The sequence below is a fragment of the Sapajus apella genome, unplaced genomic scaffold, assembly GCF_009761245.1.
Source record: "Sapajus apella isolate SASKATOON/1434 unplaced genomic scaffold, GSC_monkey_1.0 scaffold3, whole genome shotgun sequence".
Classification (NCBI taxonomy): Eukaryota; Metazoa; Chordata; class Mammalia; order Primates; family Cebidae; genus Sapajus; species Sapajus apella.
This window is the reverse complement of record NW_022436943.1, coordinates 58,786,315-58,793,877: the sequence shown is the minus strand read 5'-3', so window position 1 is coordinate 58,793,877 and position 7,563 is coordinate 58,786,315. Positions and strand designations below refer to the sequence as shown.

Sequence of the window (7,563 nt, the reverse complement as noted above, 5' to 3'; positions counted from 1 at the left end):
TGAGAACATGCAGTGTTTGGTTTTCTATTTTTGTGTCAGTTTGCTGAGAATGATGGTTTCCATCCATGTCTCTAAAAAGGACATGAACTCACCCTTTTTTATGGCTGCATAGTATTCCATGATGCATATGTGCCATATTTTCTTTGTCCAGTCAATCACTGATGGACATTTGAGTTGGCTTCAGGTCTTTGCTATTGGAAACAGCACCACAATGAATGTACGTGTGCATGTGTCTTCATAATAAAATGATTTATAATCCTTTGGGTATATATCCAGTAATGGGATTGCTGGGTCAAATGGAATTTCTATTTCTAGGTCCTTGAGGAATTGCCACATTGTCTTCCACAATGGTTGAACTAATTTACACTCATACCAACAGTGTAAAAGTGTTCCTATTTCTCCACATCCTCTCCAGCATCTGTTGTCTCCTGATTTTTTAATGATCGTCATTCTAACTGACGTGAGATGGTATCTCAGTGTGGTTTTGATTTGCATTTCTCTAATGATCAGTGAAGATAACAGAAGAAGAAGGAAAAATACAGATTGAAAGAAACTTGGAGTTTCTGCACCATTTTGTACAGATGAGCTCAATTCTTCTGAGCCTAAATTTTCGCATATATGCAAGGGGAATATGAATTTTCACAGTGACAGTGAGAATTTCATGAGATAACACATGCAGTGCCTAGTGGAGTGTCTGCCCCACAGTGGATGCTCAACAAGTGGTCACCATTCTTAATATAAATTTTATAAAAAGTTTCTAGCCACTATCTCTCCTACTTGACTCTATTTTAAATGCCTTAGAAGGTCTGAGCCATCCATAGTTACTCATCTTTCTTTTTCCAGTGCTGAGCACCATGCCTGGCACATAATAGATACTCATCAAATACTTGTTCAAATAAGGTCAGATGAAAATTAAGCATTGGAAATACACACACACAAAAAAAAACAAGAATCTGCTGAACTCTCCTACCTCCGAACACAAATGTGTATCTGGACAAATTGTGGCTATGTGTTTGGCAGTGGACTTTACAGAGAGCAAGCCTGAGTAGAGAATTTCTTTAAGTACTATGAGCCCTCAAATGGCCACTCAGCAAATAAAAGCAGGCTATTCAGTTACCGTATTTATTGCCATCTGATACAGAGAGTCCCGAGAAACTCAAGTCAGTATGAATGTTTAATAAACAAGAAGCATGTAGAGAAAGAGCAAGGAATTACAGCCACCTTGGTAACCTAAAGGGGCTGTTCATTCCGTTTTCTCTCCTTACGGCTCATTCCCTTGCTTTATTTCTTCCTCTTGACATAGGCAAATATTTGGCCTTTCTCAGCCACCACTGGGTCACAGAAACTGGAGGATTTACGACTGCCAACAAGAGAGAAAGACTTCCATAGCATTGCACTGGTGATGAAAGAGTACAGACCAACTCACATGGCATCCCAGGCCCTCATTAATCTGGCCAGCCTTTCCAGTCCTGGGCACTCTGCTAGCCCTAGAAAAAAAGACTCTTAATCCACAAACAACCTTAAGAAATGGGTGTCAGTTTCTCATATTTTAAGGATGAGAACATTGAGACTCAAAGAAGTTACATGACATATTATTTAGGATCATTTAGTTGCAATAGATAGAAAAACAATTCAAACTTAAACCAAAAAATAAAAATAGTCCACATAACTAGGAAGTCCAAGGGTAGCTTTAACCTCATGAAAAGCTAGGTCCTGGGGTTCAACCATTGCATCAAGGCTTGATCATTCTTTATCTCTCAGCTTTGCATCACCTCTGCCTAACTTTATTCTCAGTCTCCATCCCCAGAGTGTCAAGATTGGCCCCAGCAGCTCTTTATCTACGTGGTCCTTACAGTCCATGAGACCACAGAAAGGGAAGGTGCTTTTCTTGATTGCGCTGGCAAAATCTCAGCAAGAAATCTGATTGGCCCAGTTTGGGGCACATGCACAACTCTGCACTAATCACTGTGGCCAGAGAAAAGGTTAAACAAGCCCCTTAGACCTGCTGGGGGCTCAGTGAATTCAATCTCACAAAGACCATGTGCATTAAGCAAGATTAAGTTAGAATGGGAACATAGTTATTACTCCAAAGTCTAAAATTAAACGCTAACCTCATTTACACAAATCAGAATCAGGTAGTAGAGTTAGTCTTTCATGTTGGTTTATCTTTCTCTAAAGCTACAGCTCTTTTTAATACAACATTTTGATGCCAGAGTCATTAAAGACTCAAAAGCTAAAGTGTTTTTAAATGAAATCATATTTTGTGGATGCTTACTTTTGCTAAACACTGCACAAGACATATATGTGTGTTGTTTCATTTAAGTCTCAGTATTGTGAGGTGCAGAGGGGTGAAGGCACCTACCCGAGGTTAACAGCTAGCCTATGAGGGAGCTAGGGATTTACCTGTCTATTTCCACTTGACAGACACCTTAACTCCCAAAACATTTATGTGTGTTTTTCATTTAAGTCTCACTAAAGTGAGGTGTAGAGAGGTGAAGGCACCTACCCAAGATCAACAGCTAGCATAGGAGGGAGCTAGGATTCACCTGTCTATTTCCACTTAACAGACACCTTAACCCCCATGGGATACTCCTTTCCCCAAGTCTGCTCAGCACTAGGTACAGAGCTAGTTTAGATGTATTTTCAGCTGCAACCACTCCCTGAATCCATCTAAGCACAGCAGGAAGTACCTTATCATTACCACTGGGAGAAGAGTTACCATGCTGCCTCAGTTCACCGTGCAGGATGTAGGTCTGGACAGCCTGCATGGCTGCAGCCCCTACAAATCCAGCCACATCCGACCAGGGGATTAAATAGATTATTGTGATGGCTTTCTGCCCTGCTTGAATTCTAATAAGAATTAGAGCTATGTCCTGCAGCCCAGCACGTTTACGTAGGCTGGTGTAATTGTGAGGCCCCTGACTGGCATCTTCTCACAGGGGTCAAATCCTAAGGCTTATGCTCCCAGCTTCTAGAAACCTGCAGAAACGTAAGGGAGTTTCTCAGATACGGAATCTTCCAGAAGACTTGTCTTACTCTGTCCCTATGGTCGAATGATTGTACAATCACCCTAACCCTCCAACTCTCCCTGTGTCTACACCCTCTATGATGAAACTTTGCAGTTCCTACTATGAAGAGGTGGAATCTATTTCCCATTTCTCAATTCTGGGCTGGTCTTATAACTTGCTTTGCCAATGGAAGGCAGCAAAAGTAACCTGTGACAATTCCGAGCCAGACCTCAAAAGGCCAGCCTGGTGGGAGGAGAGATCATGTGGGAAGTAGAGCCCTATACAAGCCAAGGCTACCCAAGCCCAGCCCACAGCCAGCTGATCCCTATGAGCTGGCCCATACAGCATTAGCAGAGCTGCCGACATGAGCCACAGCTGATTGCAGATACATGCTTGAGCCCAGCAGAGAACAGAAGAAAAGCAGACTGACTTCTAAACCCATTTAACAGCAATTAATGCCTTAAGAATTTGAGTTTGGGAAAAGTTTGTTATGCATTAATAAGAAACCAACATGTTAACTGATACCTCCAGACATCCTGGGACCTTTCAGATGTCAAACTCAGCCGAGGTCAAGCTGAGGTCCCCAAACTCCTTGAGACCTATTTGAATATCTGGTCAGTTTCATTCCTCACCATGGGCCACACCATACCCTGAGTCCATTCACTTTCCTTCTTCAGCTCCCAGGTGAGTTCCTAGTAGGGATATCAGTTGGGCCTGACCAAGTTATGATGTTCTATGCCCGAAACAGCCATTAATACAGCACATGAAAAGGGCAAAAGATGAATTCCTCACCGGTGAAGCACTTGCCATCTTCTTGAAGAAACATGATGCACATCCAAAAGGCAATCAACAAGCAATCGCCACACTCTGCCTTGTGTAAATTTTAGTGACTGTCAGATAAAATAACTACCATCCAGTCTGTCTTAAGAATTGAACTGGAACTTCTTGAGGTCAGAACCAAGTCTAGATTCTCCACAGATCCTCAGCAACTAATCTCTGCCTAGACCAGAGCAAGTACCCAATGCACATCTCCTGAAGGAATGAATAACACAGGACAGCTGCCTCCAGTGCCAAACTGAGTGGTTCAGACAACATGGGGTCAAGAATTTCAGCAGATATTTGGTATGTGCCAAGGATCAATAACTTCATTAGATGAATGAATGAGTGAATGAATGTGTGCATCACACATTATATATATTTATAATCTATGTGAATAGCTATGGAAAGAGTAGGAGAGTCTGTGCCAGATGACCCAGACTCCCTGGTCACTAACCAGGCTCAAGTGCCTTACTCATTTGCCTCAGTTTCCTCACTATGAAATGAGACTTTGAGTCAGACGATTTCCGTTGGAATAAAATGCCATCATGTGTTTCTCTATCAAGTAAGTAATAATCAAGCATCACAAGGCACTCCATTCTGGAGACAATAGGGCATGGCCCCAGCAGTAAATGGCTCCAAGCCCAGGACAGGGCCATCTTCATGGAGGCAAGAGCGATGAACCTGTAAGTGACAAAGCACAGCACAGCCAAAGGAAGGAGAGCCACAACCAGAGAGAAGGGAACGCCAGCAGCACTCTCCAAACGCTCAGGCCATGCAGGGCTCAAACTAGTGCACAAAGAAGCCTGTGATAAGAAATGTTGACCTCAGTCACCTGCTAAGCCCCGGCTCCGTGCCAGTACGCGTCTCCTATATTGGTTCCCATCTGTTATTTTCCACCTTTCTTTCTGTGTGCTTCTCATTTACTTTTGTCACAGTCCATGGTGTTTTTCCATCACCTTGCTTCACAGGGCCGCCCTGGGTGTTCTAACCCGCGACCCTCAGCGACCCTGATAGAATACGACAGTGTGCACAAGCCTAGCCTAGCCTAGACTCCAGCTGCCTGCTGATGCCAGAGCCCTGCCCAGGAGAGCTACATGCTCCTGAGTTTTACCATCAGCTTTGAAATCAGTCATAACAGTGTTTGAATCTCAGCTCTGCCACTCAGCTGCTTGCATGAACTTGGACAATTTTCTTTACTTCCCTGATTTCGATGTCCTCATTTGATAAGTGAAATAATGATGCCAATATCATTGATTTTAAGAATAATAACTGTGCTTTATGAGATTTCTTATGTCTCCCACATGGTTCTACATATTTTAATGTTTTCATTGTATAGTTCTTATAGCACTTCCATTTTACAGATGGAGAAACTGAGGCATAGGGAGGATAGTGCCTTACCTGTGGTAACAAACAGCTAGCAGTCACAAGCCAGGGGTTTAAATTCAGACAGGGGCTGCTGGAGGCCACCTATAATCCCTCCTGACACTCTGCATTTCATTATCTGAATTCAACGAGTTAAGGACATAATCCTGTTTCCAATGCATACCAAGTACCCTAAAAATGTAGGTCTCATTCAATCCCCAAGGTACATGGGTAAAAAATAAAGTTGCTTTGACTCATATATAGTAAAATCTCTACTCCGTGGTTGAGTGATATACGACAGAGACAAAAAGCTAACTTCTAGAGCAGCGGTTCTCACCTGGGGATGATTCCTCACTCCTCCCTATGCCCCCCCCCCACCCAGGGGTTGGCAATGTCTGGGACATTTTAGTTGTCATAATTGGGGTGAAGGTGCCCATGGCAACAGTACCTGTAGACCAGGGATTCTGCTAAACATCCTAAAATGCACTGGACAGTGCCCCCCCAAAAAACATTATCTAGCCCCAAGTCTCAAATATGCCTAGGTTGAGAAACCCTATCTTCGAACACTGAGTCTGGGCCATGTTCATTAATGTGAGCTAACTGCTTAGTACCCAGCAGCTATGTACAAATACTTACTTTGCAAATACATACATAAATACATGAATGGATATATTTTGTCCATTCTAAGATGCTGTCAATGGAACAGTGTACCATCAATTCAAAAGAGATTGCTCAGAAGAGGGGAAAAAAACCACCACATTGACTGCAAGACACATCCCCAAGTCAGAAATGTTAAAATGTGCATGGAAATTGGCAGATGTGCAGCTTAGAATTGACTGAATAATACTCACCTGGCAGGGGAGATACTCTGATCACGAAGGCAGTTTTCCCTGGGCAAGACTCATCCATTGCACTCCAGATGTGACCACTATGATTTCCCCAAATGTGAGGAACTTGACCTCATAATTCATAGCTATTTTTAATTAAAAAACAAATAAATGAGTAGTGAATGGAGAATATTCCTTATGTTTTAAAATCCTCAGATCAAAGGAGAAGTAATCTTTCTATTGTGGGATTCATTCAGCCTCCGGACAGGCAACATAGTAGAATGTCAAGATGGTAAGATGTTATTTTGAGCCTCAAGTGATTGGTAGAGCACTAAGAAGGATTACTAGCCAATGTCACAATTTAGCAGAATAAACACCCTTGAGTGATTAGTGATGCCTACATAGACATGGGAGAGCAAGTAAGGTCATGCATGACACATACCTGCTGTCTTTACTATAGTCAAAGGAACAGTGAACTTTGAGTCACACATTTAGATTTGAGCCTCCCCTCACCCATAGAAGATATGTTCCTTTGGGTACATCAGTCTCCTTCTCTAAAACTCTATCTATTCTTCTATAAAATGTGTATAATAGATCTTAGTTCAATTACATGGTTGTTTTAACGAGCTCTTTTGGATGTGATAAAAATGCTAATTGTTAATATTACATTAAAATGAGATAATCTATTCTGGTGCTTCTTAACCTGAAGTTTTCAGGTAACATCTGGAAACTGTTCTCTTTTCTGCATTTCAAAAGGCACTCTGAATATCATGAAGGGATACACCCTCACAGGCCATTAGTAAATCGGTACAGCGTGTTGTATAGTAGTCTGTTAAGGTGACATTTTTTGGAAAAGAAGTTTTAGGCCATTCTTTGGGCTTATCTCTAGCTTTTTAATATCCAGATATCAGGGTTGGGCATGTATTTCATAGTAGGAAATTGACCAAAATAAAATAATAGTCTAATTAATGCCCTTTCCTAACTCATATATATATATACAATAAAATATATATATATATATATATATTTTTTTTTTTTTTTTTGAGACAAAGTCTCACTCTATTACCCAGCCTAGAGGGCAATGATGCGATCTCGGCTCACTGTAACCTCTGCCTCCTGGATTCAGGCAATTCTCATGTCTCAGCCTCCCCAGTAGCCGGGACTACAGGCATGTGCCACCATGCCCAGCTCACTTTTGCATTTTTAGTAGTAACAGGGTTTAACTATGTTGCCCAGGCTGGTCTTGAACTCCTGATTCCAAGTGACTTGCCTGCCTTGGCCTTCCAAAGTTTTGGGATTACAGGCGTGAGTCATCGTGCCCAGCCTCCTAACTCATATGAGACTTCCAGGGACAGAAGATAATCTGTTCTCAGTTAAGGAGGATATGCAGGGAGCTATCATAGTTTGTCTCTCAGGGTGTCCTAATGAACTATGCCTCCAATATACACACCCGTGCATATTTCTTACCCCTTGAATCTGAGCTGGTCCTGTGATTTTAACCAACAAATGTGGAGCAAGTGACACTACATGACTTTCGAAGCTGGACC

At 42.1% G+C, this 7,563-nt stretch overlaps 1 pseudogene; it reads left to right on the top strand.

The window, feature by feature from the left end:
- The first annotated feature begins 6,032 nt into the window (after window positions 1–6,032).
- LOC116536255 lies at window positions 6,033–6,179 on the top strand (annotated as a pseudogene).
- The last annotated feature ends 1,384 nt before the right edge of the window (window positions 6,180–7,563 follow it).